Source organism: Brachycentrus maculatus, unplaced genomic scaffold (assembly GCF_059751285.1).
Source record: "Brachycentrus maculatus isolate JH-2025_06_01 unplaced genomic scaffold, ASM5975128v1 h1tg000229l, whole genome shotgun sequence".
NCBI classification, from domain to species: domain Eukaryota; kingdom Metazoa; phylum Arthropoda; class Insecta; order Trichoptera; family Brachycentridae; genus Brachycentrus; species Brachycentrus maculatus.
In genome coordinates this window covers 452,892-468,990 of record NW_028280980.1, presented here as the reverse complement: position 1 = coordinate 468,990, position 16,099 = coordinate 452,892, and the positions used below count along the sequence as shown (strand labels likewise).

The following is a 16,099-nucleotide window of genomic DNA, read 5'->3' as shown; positions in this document are numbered from 1 at the left end:
TAATATTTTTGACAATAATAATTGTTATTTACGTACCCAGCATATCCAAAGATGGTATGTTAATACATTTTCAACAATAGTTTATGATGATTCAAGGATTTTTAAATCCTTAGGCTTATTAAAATTAATTATTTTTTTAAAGAAACAATTTTCCGAGTGGGAAATTTGACAATTATTACAACACATTGTCTTATTTTATATAAGATATGCCTGGTCATATCAAGGTTGCGTTGCGGTTGTTCAATCGGATTAAATTGAAAAGAAATAAGTTTGAAAGCACACATTCCTATTATGTTCATTTTCACAAAGCTGTGACGCAATAAAAATATTTTCAAATCTATGAAACAAGAATCCAAACGTTAACATTAAAAAAAATTATAAAATAAGTTCACGCATTCGCGGAAGCCTGTGTGTAACAAACATCAATAGTAAGATAGAGAAAAGGCAGTTGAGATGGTATTGGCACATAGGACGCAGAGAACTTGATCATATTGTGAATCAGGCAATCATCAAGGATCTTCCTCGAAATACATCTAGAGGAAGACCATATAATTCATGGATGCTGCAGAAAGAAAACACGATTCGAAGGCAGGACTTAGGTGCCGTTGTCCATGGCTGAAAGACCTACAACCTGAGGACGAAGAGAGCTGATGCAAACAGTTCACAAAGGCGATAAGATGGGATGAAGCCAGACAGAATATGAAATAATGAAATCCATTAAAAACTAGTTAAACGGTTTTTCTCCATGTGTGTATTTCTTATAAAAGTTATTATGGTTGAACTTGTATTAAGTACGTACACTTTACTAAAACTGGTGTCGATATTTCAGCTGTCAAATAAAGCCATCCATGAGGAATGCAATAATGACGCCAGCGAGCGTTGCACTAATCGCTAAATGCACTTTGGTCATAAATCAAGAGGAAAGTTGCAAGATCCCGAGACACAAATTGCTTTCAAAGCTTTTGAATGTGTTTATCTGAAGCAATAAAAGTGGTAGTTTTTTACGTTCATCGATGAAATATTGTAATTTAAAGGAAACATATTTATATGAGGACAAGGCTGGCGGATATGGACCAGTTAGTTTATTGCTTAAAAAATAATGCTTTATGTAGATTACTACGCCTCCGTAGTAAAATGGTCAGTACCATATTAGAGGTCCCGGGTTCGATTCCCAAGTTCATACATAAATATAAGTGTTTTTTTTTAACTGTAATATTTAAACAATATTACCCCGGACTGGTACCTGAAGCAGAGGGATTATCACCTTTCCTTCACGTGTTAACAATCAAGATAATACTGTGTTTATATTATGCAGTGCCCTATGCACCATTGGGTGCGGATGACGATTTATTGAAAAAAAAAATTTTATTTTTTATTTCATAATACCTATTATTATCGATTCTCTGTGCTATTTTATAGTACCCTTAAGATCAAAATAAATCCATATTTTAAGAATCGCTACTTTACGATATAATTTTTTATAGTATCTCTTGGCGTATACGAATGTATGCGTATCGTGTATATTTTAAAAGTACACTACATATTATGAGATTTTTGTATTACATAAATTTCACGGTGCCGTGTGTATTTCTATGATGTTAATTATTTTTGACTGACTTTTTAATTAATAACCACATATGAATTTGATTATATATATATATTATATATTATGTGCGAGATTGGCATTTGATTATTTTAATTTCGATTTTGTTATGAAATATGGTCCCATGTCGATATTAATTGGAACACAAAGTGAGGAAAATGATCAAAATCTCGCTCTTTTGTTTTTTTATCTTATTTTTATACTTACAGCTAGCAATGCTAATAAGGCAATAAATTGAAAATTTTAAAATTATGTATTCTTATTTATACACCAGAACGTATAGTAATATAACTCATAAATATATTATGGTATGTATGTAAATAGAAGTATTGTATATATATTTGTTTTTGAATATGAACGAAATAAATACGTATGTTTATAATATATGTATGTTAAATATATATGTATGTGATTTGAAATGGTTTGGACGTGTGGAACGAATGAGTGAAAGAACGGTAAAACAAACTTATGAAGTGAGTGTAGTTGGAAAAAGGAGCAGAGGAGAGCGGTCAGGTAAGGAGTCAAAAAATCGGCAGGTATGAATAAGGAGATGCATGAATGTGGAAGAGGCGAAGAATGTTTAGAAAGACAGGTGGTGTGGCGTTCCAAGCCTACCCCTAAAGGGAAGCGGCGTGATGTTTAATTAGTTAAATATGTGTGGTATGTACATATGTATATATTTACTATATGAGATCCAAAGAAATGAGTCGATAATTTTTTTGGTACAGCTTTATTGAATTATTGAATTAAATTATTTTTAAAACAATCTGAGTTTTTTCGTAATTCAACAAATGTATTCAATCGAGAAATATAAGTCTGGTGTTAAAAATTAGTTGTAATCGATATGAAATTGGTCGGAAACTGGTTGCGTTTTGCAATGGTTTGTCTACTGACTGGAAAGGTCATATGGTTTGGTTTCTTTTTCCAAAACTTTATTAAGAAACAACGCGTTCAATTACAGTTAATTATTATTACGGATAATATAGAATAGATTCGCATAAAACATATCGCTCACTCCTTTCAACAACGTCATATATCAAAAATCGTCAAATTTCAGTTGTGCATGTTTTCGGAATGCCCAGAAAATGTACAATATCCCAGCAAAAGCGGCATATTTACTAGCTACAGGGCAGAAAGTGTTGTTTTTGCATTTTGAAGAAAAGGTATTGTTTAATATTTTTTTTAATAGTACTAAATATTTTTGAAATGGAAAAAAAACATTCAGGTTTTACGTAAAAAGACCTGTTGCACAGTAAAAAGTTCAATAAGTGGCTTGATATTTATTGTTAATACATTTTATTATATTTTTCAACATCAAAAAGGATCTCCTGAGAAATCAAGTTTTTTTATATATGACGTTGAAAGGAGTGAGCGATATGTAGACAGATTTTGATTACAGATTACACATACATACACACAAACATATATATATATATGCATATATATATATATATATATATATATATATATATATATATATATATATATATATATATATATATATATATATATACATATTTAAACATAGTATAATCTCTAACCTTTGGTGTACAATTTTAAGCACAAAAAGACTATTAGGTAATAAGAAAATATGAAGTAGCGTGAATCATACATAAAATATTAAATGTACGTAAATGGTATATTTTTATGACTAATGATTCTGGATCGTTTTTATAAGCATTAACATAGCGACGCAGGTATATTTACGCTAAACTACATCAGTTAGAACTGGAATGTGTGTTCGTGCGTAGCTGAGTGTTATGTAAACAGTTAATATGTACCTAAGCGAGTAGGGTTAGCCTATTTAGACAGAAGGAGGAATTCATAAATGTATATGAAATTGTAAATTGTTTGTGTATAACATAGGCGTAGTTAGGTAGACGCTCGACTGCGAAACTGGCGTCGCGGGCTCGATTCCCGCGAATTGTAAAATAAATTCAGGAAAGATTTATTTTTAAATAGTCTGGGTGTTTGTGATATATACTTCACATTTATCTTACAACATTTTAAGTGTGTCTTAATACTTGTTCACAAAATCTGGATTATCTCCAATTACAAGAGTTATTTTCATATTATTTTTTGATATCTCATCAAATATGAAGAAGAATATGGAAGTCTGGGCATTTACGGGGCTGACGATTCATAGGCTGGTTTAAGTAATACACACGTGTAACATTCATCAATTCTACCCATTATTGACAACCACGCTACTCAAATTCTTGGAAGTTTTATATATATGAACCAATTTAGAAACCTTGTTCTTGAATCACTAGAGACATCTATTAGTGAAAAAAAAACACATACATTTATCTTCCCTCTTCTTACTATCCTACCTGCAGACAAGCTGTAAAAAAGGCTTTGCAGGTTATTTCTTAATATAAGATACCCAGGCCTGCTTCTTACGATTGCGGAGGGCATGTGTAAAGGTAAAAACTACAGACAACGACCTGCTTGAACTATATGGACTAAATTATCTCAGAGTTGCGCTGTAGTGTAGTGTACGCCTAGTTGAAGAGGCGAGCGGAGGGTAGAAACGGGTGGAGACTGATCATAAAAGAACCAAACCAATCATCATATAGATTTTACTCACAAATAATACTCTCGAGTGAAAATTATCTTTTCCGAATTAGAAAATTAAAAATTGGGAATTCGAAAAAGCGATCAGAAATTTTCTATTCATGATAATAAAATGTGAGTCGTTCTTGAATTATTTCTGCATAAATTTATTGTTATTGAATTAATTCAATATATTCGTTGCATTATTGGTTACATTACTATCATCTTCTATTGTATTGTAGTGGTAAAACCAATTATAGGTACATCGCGACCTCTTTCCTTAGTGATATCTTGTGCTATACAGAATATGAATTGTAAATTAAAAGACAAGACAGCGGGTTTACTGAGCGTCATTCAACTGTCATCAAATGGACATGATATGAAGGACAATCAAACCTGTTTGGGTATGCTTTGCATATATCTTCGCGTTTATGAGATATTTTCTTAAAAGCATATTTCTGTACCATCAAAAGAAGACGTCTGAAAACGATGTTTCTCTAAATATTGATAAAAAACATTTTTAAATACTGAATATGAATCCGTTCTAAGACTATTTTATTTCAATTTTAAATGTAATCCCCGAGTCCCGGGTTCAATTCCCAAGGGGTCAAACAAATATGAATGTATTTTTAATTCTAATATTTATTCAATATTACCCTGAACTGGTACCCGAAGCGGAGGGGTGATCACCTTTCCGTCGTGTTTTAATGATCAAGATAACACTGTGGTTATATGATGCAGTGCCTTATGTGCCATTGGGTGCGGACAAGGGTTCATGATACATGTAATGCTTTGTGATTTCTACGTATCTGACCACTGACAGCACTGAATCAATGTAACGGCGATCTGGCAGGATCTGGCAGGATCGCCGTTACAGCACACAAAGTCTACAAGAATACCTGCAAACGATTTCTTCAATTTCTTATACTCGTGTAAAGGTAAAAAAAAAATTTACAAGGGAAATTAATTGATCATAATGGATTGCATCAAATACTTTGAAAAATATAAAATACATTTAAAAATTTGTAAATTGGATTAAAATCGAGTAGTATAACTATGGTTAAAAAAGGTGATTTAAAATCAAACATACTTATGTCTTATACTTTATCTTTTAAGAGTTGTTTACATTTGGTCATACATACATATAAAAATGCTTTTCTTTATACTCTTTAGATATATTTTATAGCTTTAATATATCAACACGATAATAAAGTACTTCATGATATCTTTTCCCCCCTCCAATTAATGACAATGCACAAATAATTATGCAAAGGGCACAATATTGCACATACGAAATAGTCAAAGTTAGAATAATCTATTTTATGCTTCAGCGTTTTTAATATATTAAATATCAAATGAATATAAAGATTTATGTATTCATAAATCCTGTTAATAATTAACCTTGTAACAAGTCTTCATACAAAAAAATACTAGGCCTGCCCTCATATCAGGTATCCTACTCTCATCTAGTTCAAATCTGCTTTCGGTATTGGTTTTTGACTCATGGGTCAGTGACGATATCATATGATGAGCTACTAAATATTGCATATAATTAAAATTTAAACTGTTCTACTGTAACTGGATGCTGTGATTTTAAACAAAACATTAAAAAATGTTATTAATAAAGTAAAAATAAGACACATAGCCTTGACGCACAGAAATAATGTTCTTAGACCTGAAAAAAGTATGTTGATTTTCTGTTCTTTGACAATTTAAATCGTATTTCAATCAATCCGCAAAGACATGGCAACATCACCTAAACGAAAAACGAATTCATGGGTCGACAAAATCAATTTCTTTTTATTAGCAATACGATTTGTCAACAATGTTTTGAAATGGTCTCAGACAAGTTGAACTGGACGTAAGTAGCTGAACCTGCCAGTAGACTGCTACGACAGATATTGTTACAATAGATAAATCATTTTCAAAATGGCTTCCTATTATAATTATCACAAAGGCTGAATAATAAATGTAACATATTGATGAATGTAACATAATGACCCGACAAAAAAATTCTGAGTTTTTTTTTTTATTACATATTGAGTTTTGTTTCAAATACAAGTATTCCCCACTAAAATCCAATGCTTTGAATTAAAACTCTTCTCAAAAAGGTATGTTTACCTATATAACATGAAAAATCATTTAAATTATTTTACCAGAAATATCCTTATGGAAATACGTGCCGTTTAAAATGTACGTGACTTACATATGGAAGAACGAAATCATCAGAGGGGCCGATATGTTAAGCCTTTTAATAAGTCGGAAAACAATTTTTTTTGTCGAAAGTCAAAATCAGTCAAAAAATAAGCATATAAAATAATAAGTACTTACCGAATCCCCACAGAAAAGAATACAATCACAATGATATTACAAATTCCAATAAAAAACCCGCGAAATTCGAAATCTCTAAACGTCAAAATTTCGAACGCGGCTAGTGATTAATCTATGGATTAGGGATGTTCCGCGCGTTCAGGAAGCGAACGAAATCGAAAGGTACCTGTCTCGCGTGAAGCGGGCGCGGGAAGTGATCGGTTAGACGCGTTATTACGTGTTGGGCGCGACGCGAGAAATCTTAATAAGAAATAAGAATGTATTGAGAGCGCGCACGGTGAGGTATGAAAGTAAAAGTGCCACGGTCCAGTGGAGTGGCGGCAACTTTCAACTCGGACTGCGCCGGGTGTCAACATAAAATATATTTGGCCATAGATCACTTGTAAACACTCACTTTTGTCCAGATAAGTAGCTACTTGTCACTTTTCACAACAATATTAAAAAATAATTTTTCAAACGACCTTAATATTTTACATATAAAAAAAACGTTAGGAAGCTTTTTAGTAATTTTAGATTATTTATTTTTAAAGCGATTTTTTTCGTGTTGTTTATATTTGAGAGCACTCATAATTAATTTATTATTATTTTTGCGTAATATTTAAGTCATAAAAACAGTTTTTTTATTTGCTGGGTGACTTACATCGATCGATTGCGGTTGTAGGTGTAATGATAGCGTCCGCTCTTCGATTGGTGAGGACTGGGAGTGAGTCTGTGCTAGGAAAATACAGCTTACGAGGCTTCGCCCCCCCCTTTCGGGCTGCTTGAGCCGAAAAAATGAGCCCCCACCCCGAGAGCACGATATCATTACTCTTTTGCTCTTTTCAGACTGCGTCGGTCGGGATTTTTCGGCAGTCGTCGGGTGTTTTCGGCAGAGGGGCGCATTATCGAATGTGACGTCACTTCACACCAGTAATTTGTCTTTAATCGGTTGATTAGCAAATTGACATTGCATCATTTTTGTTCCAAGGCGGCTTGAAACAACTCATAGAGAAATCTTGGAAAAGTTTGAAATTAATTTTACCATTAACTTTATATATTTGACGTCGAGTGTTAATTAACATTTTTAACACCCATTAAGTGGGTCAGTAACTGTTTAAAAATATTGTACATGTTTTAAAATACATAAAATGTGTATAATTAACTCAACAAAGATAAAGGAGAATAAGGAAGTCTGGGTATTAAAAGGGCTTACTACCTGTCATAGGCATTTATCTCAAATTTTGAATGTTGTATTTTATTCTTAAATTGAAATGTTCTTTCACATGCGAGTTCTCGACACCGAAGTGTTTTTTTTTAAATCACTTTTTTCATTTTTTAATATTTTTTCACAAAATTACAGTACAAATTATTTTAAAAAATCAACCCAAAGTTTTTATAAAAGGAAACTTATCATATTCATCTTCATCTAGGTTGAGTTATCAATATAAAAAAAAACAAGTTTTTCAAATACTTGAATGAGGACATAACAAAGACAGAGTGGGTTGTGTTCAATTCTCTCTGCCTATCCCTGCGGGGAAGTGGCGTGGTGGTCAGTTAATTAATTCGTATGGTAGTTAGAATTTTCCGTGTGTAAGTTCATAATAAAAATATGTCTTGAAAAAAATAATTATATTTAAAACCAGATAATTATTTTCGATTTACCATATAAATGATTTCAACGCACAGTAAGACACAAAACGTCTGATGAAGAAAAACTAATATTAATAAATATGAAATTCATATAGTATTAAGTATTGGATTTATTATTTTAAAGCCTTATCTCATATTTAAAATAGAGTCAGTAAATGCCTTTTAAATTAAAATTAAATTCTGTGAATAAATCATTAATGTTTATTTGTAAAAGCTATAATAATATTTTAAGCGTAAAAAATACTCCAATATAAATGTAAGATATCTCGTTGTTATACGATTATATGGTAAATATAATACATGAGAAGTTTAGTTATCTGTATTTGAGGTAGTATGGATTACAGAATCGTTTTGAATATATTTTGAAGTTTCAAAAACGAATGCAATATGGATGTACAATAATGGGCAGAATGGTGAAAGTTACACGAGTGTGTTAAGTGATCACTCACACCAGACAAATATTAGGTCGTAAACCCTTGGATGCTCAGACTTCCGTCTTCTTTCATATAAGATACGAAAAAAAAAATAATAATTTAGAGAATTTGTATAGCGCCATTTTCGTAAAATACTACCTCAAGGGCGCTTATAAAGACTTGGATAATATAAACATAATAAACATAATAACATATGATAATGACAAACACACAAATACAAAAAAAACATTGTCAATCGGTCTCAGGACCTCGAGTTATATAATATTTCTATATCCGTAGGGTGAATAATCTAGTGACTGATAAATTCCAATAATTCATTAGTCTTCTTGATTCTTCTGAAGTTTGATTCTTCTTCTTCTGTGCGTGTCATAACAGGACTCCCTGAAGTCACTTAAGAGTAATTGTCCTTGTCTTCATTCGAACCCTTATCCGCACCCCAATGGTGTATAGGGCACTGCATCATATAAACGATCGTTAACACACGAAGGAAAGGTGATCCTCCGCTTCAGGTACCAGTCCAGGGTAATATTGAAAAAATATGGGAGTGAAAAAAATCACAAATATTTATTAGACCTCCCTCTGGAAATCGAACCCGGGACCCCCAGAACGGTAGCCGAGCGTGCTGACCATTACACTACGGAGGCGGAGGAGTCCTTGTCTTAGGTAGCTCTTAACATTTGATCCTAACCAATAATAAGTATAACGTTTAGTTTTAAATACAGTTTCATTTTATCAATACCGATATATTATATCGCAGATTTTACGTGTAGCGTGTTTATTTTACAATAGTTAGAATTACGCAACAACACTAGCGCATTCAAGGTGGTTCGGACAAAATTGCAATTAATTGTTGAATAATTTTACATTAATAAATAAATGTCTTTAGCACGACACCATTATAACCTCAAAATGATACATTAGACACAGCTAAGTGGGAAATTATATGATTTTAATCGTTTCTAAAACATGTCATAAGAACTCGAATCATGGCGACAGTAATTACTGTTCAAATTGAAAAAATACATATTTTACACAATTCAACAGATGTAAGACTAAAAATGAAAAGATGATTAATAATAATGACTTAATCTCACGGGAAAAATAATTAACATATTTATAATTTAATATTTTAATTTTTAATGTGCTTATTTGATTAGCAGCATTAGGTTTTTTCATTTATTGCATTTTTCAAATTTTGTTATGAAGATAACATCGAATATATATGGGTAAATTCTTGTATTATTTAATTATATAATATATATATACATATATATATATATATATATATATATATATTATATATATATATATATATATATATATATATATATATATAAATATATAAATATATATAAACATATATATATATATATATATATATATATATATGTATATATATATATATATTTATATATATATATATATATATATATATATATATATATATATATATATATATATATATATATATATATATATATATATATATATATATATATATATATATATATATATATATATATATATATATATATATATATATATATATATATATATATATATATATATATATATATATATATATATATATATATATATATATATATATATATATATATATATATATATATATATATATATATACTATGACCTCCTCCTGCAAACCGTTAATAAAACGTGATAAATCGATAAAAATAAAATAATTGAATAATCCATTTTACATTTCATTAAATCATTTAACAGATTTTTGTAAAAAAATATCAAAAGTCTATGTGTTGTTTCCCATACGTAATCGTAAAGAAATGTTATATTCCATGACTGGCGAAAAAAATGCACAAAAATTAGAGTCGAATGATAACGATGATAGTTACTCAATGGTGGTTAATAGCGATCATTATTGATTGAACATGATGAAGCAAATAAGTGTTCTTAAAAAATCATTTGCATAACAGTGCGACTGACACATCGCAGAGATACCGCATATATGCTGGTACCCTATGCTTGAACTATTCGCCTTTATGTCGTAATCGGATATTACTCTTCACCCACGCCTAAACTACCGGTTCTGTTGTTAAATGGACAAGCTTAATAAAGATGTGGAATTAAGATAACGCTAATTGCCCAAGTCTCGACATTGTCAAATTAATTCGTGGACATCTGTATAATATTGTATATTTAATTTACTTTAATTGAATTTAAAATACTATTGTTGCACAATTTTTGCGGATGACGATAGTTAAAAAAGTAATAAATTATGTTTTTACTAATATTTTTTATGAAATTCATAATTTGTATTTATGAGGAAATATTTAACAATTTAGACAATCCAACATGCAAAATTCAAAACAATCCAAAGATGTGCATTCAAAAATTACTCGCACACATCCCTGGAAAACACTTATTTTTCTTCTTCTTCCTTACGTGTCATGTCCCCCCCCTAGCCGACATCATCATCATCTTCTAAAGGCAGCGCCTTGTTGTGTCAGCCACTTGTCTCTGTCAGTCGCCATCCTCTTGAGCTGCGAATAGGAGGAGACGTCCATGAGCCGCTTCAAATCCTGGAAGTATGAAGTTCTTGGGCGGCCTCTTGTTCGTTTTCCCAAGATTCTTCCTTCGAAGATGTTGCTAAGAAAGGTGCTATGTCTAATTGAGTGCCCTATTAGCTTGGCCTTCCTCTTCAAAATATGATTTATAAGCTCTCTTCTTTCTTTTACGTCCTGCAACACCTTTTCGTTGGACTTCTTTACGACCCATGATGTTTTGGTCATCTTCCTCCAAACCCACATCTCAAATGCTTCAAGCCGGTCTTTTTCATACTTTTGGATGGTCCAGGTTTCACACCCATACAACAAAACACTCCAAACAAAAGCCTTTATGAATCCTTTTCTTACTTCAATTTTTAAATGTTTGTTTGATAGGAGGCTGTACTTTTTCATAAAAGTTTGCTTGGCTAGCGTTATCCTCTTTTTTATGTCTAGGGTACATTTATTGTTATATGTTAGCGTGCTACCCAGATAACAGAATTGATCCAACTGTTGAATTACTCTATTTCCGAGAAGTATTGTTGGATGGAGGTCAGATTGCTCTTTTTCAACGATCATTGATTTTGTTTTGGCGGCATTAATTTTCAAATGGAACTTATCCAGAGCATTAGAGAGAGTGTTTAACATGTGGTTCATGTCACTCTCGTCCTCTGCTATCAGGGCGATGTCATCAGCGAATCTTATACAATGTATTTGTTGACCGTTTATTTTTACTCCATTTGTTTTTTCCTTCAACTCTTCAATGGCCTCCTCTATGAACAAATTGAATAGATAGGGTGACAGCGGACAACCCTGTCTCACACCTTTTCTTATCTTGGCTTCTTTTGAGGAACCATTAATATCTATGAGAGTGGATTGGTCCTTGTACAATTTGAGAATGGTTCCTCTGTCCTTCCAATCAATTCCTCTTTTCTTCATGACTTTAAACAAGAGGTACCAATCCACTCTATCAAAAGCCTTCTCTAAGTCTATAAAGGTCGTGTATGTTATAAGATTCACATCCAGTCGTCTTTCCAGTATCTGTCTCAGTGCCAAAATTGCCTCTCGTGTTCCCACTCCACTTCTAAAACCAAACTGATCCTCTCCAAGCTGTTCCTCCACTTTCTTTTTCAACCTGCCCTTTATAGTGTTCAGGAGCACTTTGGATGCGTGGGATAGAAGTGTTATGGTTCTATAGTTTTTTAGGTATTGTTATAGACTTACTCTTTACGAAGTCGTTGGGCAATTTTCCCTTTTCATAGCACTCACTTATGATGTTATATAGTGCTGTCTTCGTCCGTTCGTCTACATTCTTTAACATGAGATAGTATTTGTCCCTTTCTTGGGCAGCTCTAAACAGCGCCTCAAGCGTAAAATGTGTCATTGGCACGTTAAACCAATACCAACACGTAAAACCAACACTAACACGTTAAAGTTAATTTTTAAAATATATCATGTTAAACAAAATAATGCAAAATGACATGAAACGATTTCATGGTATGCATTTAGATGACATCCCAACCAAGTTGTTTGAGGTAAAAATCGAAAGTCTGATAATTTATAGGGTTTACGATCGATGGTTAAGTGATAACATTATTTAATATGAATCTTACAAAACTCTTCGCGTAATTATAAAACCATAATGTGTCGATTAAAAAAAAACATAAATTAGAATGTGAGAGCTGAAACCTTTATAATGTATGCGAAATTTTATTTTAAGTAGTAAAAAAGGCCATAAAAAACTTCTCAATTTATTTTTCCCATTAAAATAAGACTCGATTACCATTGCAGAGTTACCAATGAAAAAATATTCAAAGCAATTATGAAGGAGTCTAAAGTAAGATGAAGAAGAGTATGGATGTCTAGGTATTTACAGGGCTTACGACACACTTTAGGTAAATAACCAGACTTCTTTATTCTTCATCTATGTTTATGCGTCTATTTTAGATGCTTGTCCATAATGAATAATGAATAACCCGCAAAGCCTCTATTTTTAGAGGCTTGTCTGCAGGTAGGATAGTAAGGATAGGGAAGGTAAATATGAAAAATACATCACAAACATCCAGACCAATTGAAAATAAATCTTTCTTGAATTAATTTTGCATTTGGTGGGAATCGAAACCGCGACGCCAGTTTCGCAGTCGAGCGTCTACTTAACTGAGCCACAGCGCCAGGCCTGAGATGTCAAAATATAAAAAATCGATTGAAATAAACTATTATTAATTGGTATAGCATACAATTATTAGGATTAGAAAATTTTCGAAGAATTTTGTTTCATTAATGACAATAATTATTTCGAGATCATTCGAGATAAGAGAAGCTATAAAAAAACTGACTTGATTCACATATACATCACCTGGTTATTTGTGAGAAAGTATACTCATAACGGTAATTATATCAGTATTCAAACATATGATTAGTTTTAACGACATGAGAGACACTTCTCACAATAACTGTAATTGATGTTATGGTAAAACTAGGAAAACAGTGTTGATTACCTAACGCCCTATGAGATAATTGAAATTGTGTTCGTGTGGGGATCAGAAGTTCAGATAGGACAATTTGTCATCCATGTTATTACGATTTGTTACATAAAAAAGTATGTGTAAATAAATACGGGAAATGTAACAAATGAAAATGAAAGATTTTAATCAAATACGATTACAGAATAGGTTTTGTTTTTTCAGATGTCAATTAAAAAAAAGAAAATTTCTACTCACGCTAATGCTAATAATAATAATCTTAAATAATAAGCGAATAAAAAACTTCAATCCAAACATGTCACGGTAAAAGTAGCATACGAAAGATCTTTTCATTTCAAACATAAATATAACTTCCAGAAATTTATCTATTGTAGTATGGTTGTCAATCAATGGTGGATGTTATACACATATAAAGTTTGTAAATCAAACCAACCTATGACAGATTGTTAGCCCTGTAAACGCTCAGACTCCCATATTCTTTTTTATCCATGTTAAGATGTCAAAATGTAATACTACATTTAATCTTTTAAAAATAATTATAATTGTATTTTTTCCTAAGGTAATTTGACTCTTAACCACTTGTATTGTAAAGTGACTTTTTTTAAGTGCAATTAGGTGATTTGTTTTCAAACAAACAGTTCATTGTTTGAGCTAATTTATAGCGCAGCGTATTTAATGCAATAAATCTAAGTTACGTAATACATGAATAAGATTTTGCCAGCGCAAAACTTAATCCGTATCGTATTCAATCTAAACAAACGAATCTGATCATTTTTTTTACTGAAAACAACTTGACACATCAAATATTACGATATACTTTGCGAAATAAGAAAAAATTATGATTTTTAAAAATTTATTCATAACCTTGTTTTCATTTGATACTATGCATTCAGTTTTTTTTTCATATAACAATAATTATTAAACTTATCTTTTTGTAGATCCCAAGGATCTGTTTGTGCCTCCGTCTGTCGCTCTTAGGATGTTGACTCTCTGCTATCTTTCCACCTTTTTGGAAGTCTGCCTTGGGGTCTGTGTCCTTCAGGGTTTCCTTGAAGGGCGTGGAACGTGGAAGTCTGTCTTCTGACATTCATAACGAGGGATTTTAAATGAGTATATATATATATGTATATATATGTATATATATATATATATATATATATATATATATATATATATATATATATATATATATATATATATATATATATATATATATATATATATGGATATATGCATATATATTTATTTTATTTTTTAAGTTAACCATAATTGTGGACTCATGTTGATTATATTATATTTCAAATACATAAAAATGGATTTAAAATGAACGTATTAAGTATTGAATACCTTAATATATTTTTGTACTTTTCTTTAAAACATGTTGTATTTCATCACTATCATTTATATATTACCTTTCTCAGATTGGCATTGATCTGATTATCATAAAGAACCGTGAATGTGACTAAATATTGTTTCTTAAAAATTCAGTGAAACTTTTCACAATCTTGTACAATATTTCTTAAGGAACAAATGCTTCAGTACAAACCATGACTTGTTATTGAAAATTATCCAATTTTTTTATGAATTACGTTTGCTACATGTGTTGGTCTATGTAAATTGTTAATATTGATAAAAACATAGAGAAAGAAAGCACAAAAAATAACAATGTTTATTGGTGAGAAACACACTAAAACTCTTTTTCACACACTAAAATTGATATTCCTAAAATATTTTTATACGAATTTTTTTTTTTTTTAAATTATAATTTAATTATTTTATTTATTTATCATTGTACCAAACATTGACGTTCAAAGTGACAGCCTCTAAGATGCAAATAGCATGTGCATTTTATAAAACACAACAATTTTTTTTTTCATTTACACGTCTTCTTCTTCTTCTGCTTGGTGCTTGGCTTAGCCTCCTGCAATTTTGATTTCCAGCTGTCAATCCATCTCTTTGGTGGTCTGACCGGGAATCTTTTACCTTGTGGTTGGTCGTGGGGGAGTCTGGATGGTTCCATTCTCCTCACATGCGCATACCATTGTCTCCATCGCAGCCTTCCCAACTAACTACATCTTCGATCTCGCATACTTCCCTTACATTTCAATTTGACTAAAAATTTGAAAGTAAAAATTGTAATAATAAAATTGTATATCGGAGATAGTTGCTTTTTAATGGGTTAGTTTTCATTGTAAAATTATAATTAATAAGAGTAAAAATTGTTATTTCAAAATAATTGTTTCGGTAGTATTAATACTAACCTAGTTAAATGTAAATGACTGTTATTTTTGTATCTTCGTAACTAAAATTATTTCACGGTAATTACATCTTTGAATTATTTTTACGGCAAAAAATGTGCCATTTCAAAAATTGTTTCAATTTTATTTTGAACGTGTTAGATTTGTATTTTCTAAATCGGATGACGACATGCATGTAGAAGAAGTGTTTTCAATTAGTAACAATATTATTTTAAGATAATTAAAGTATTTTACAACAAGTCTCAAGTAGTCTATCCTCAGCGCGATAATTTTCCACAAGTTA

The 16,099-nt window shown here is 31.1% G+C and overlaps 1 protein-coding gene across 3 annotated transcripts in view; it reads right to left on the bottom strand.

Moving 5' to 3' along the window:
* Window positions 1-7,198, bottom strand: part of LOC148306713 (uncharacterized) — a 52,925-nt gene extending 45,727 nt beyond the window's left edge. For 2 of the 3 annotated variants that reach the window (XM_088264516.1, XM_088264517.1), the window contains exon 1: window positions 7,131-7,198. The gene's annotated coding sequence lies outside the window, so the exon portion shown is untranslated. Of the gene's footprint in view, window positions 1-6,490; window positions 6,624-7,130 lie in introns of those variants that run through there. The other variant, XM_088264518.1, reaches the window with a different exon arrangement.
* Window positions 7,199-16,099: the final 8,901 nt, after the last annotated feature.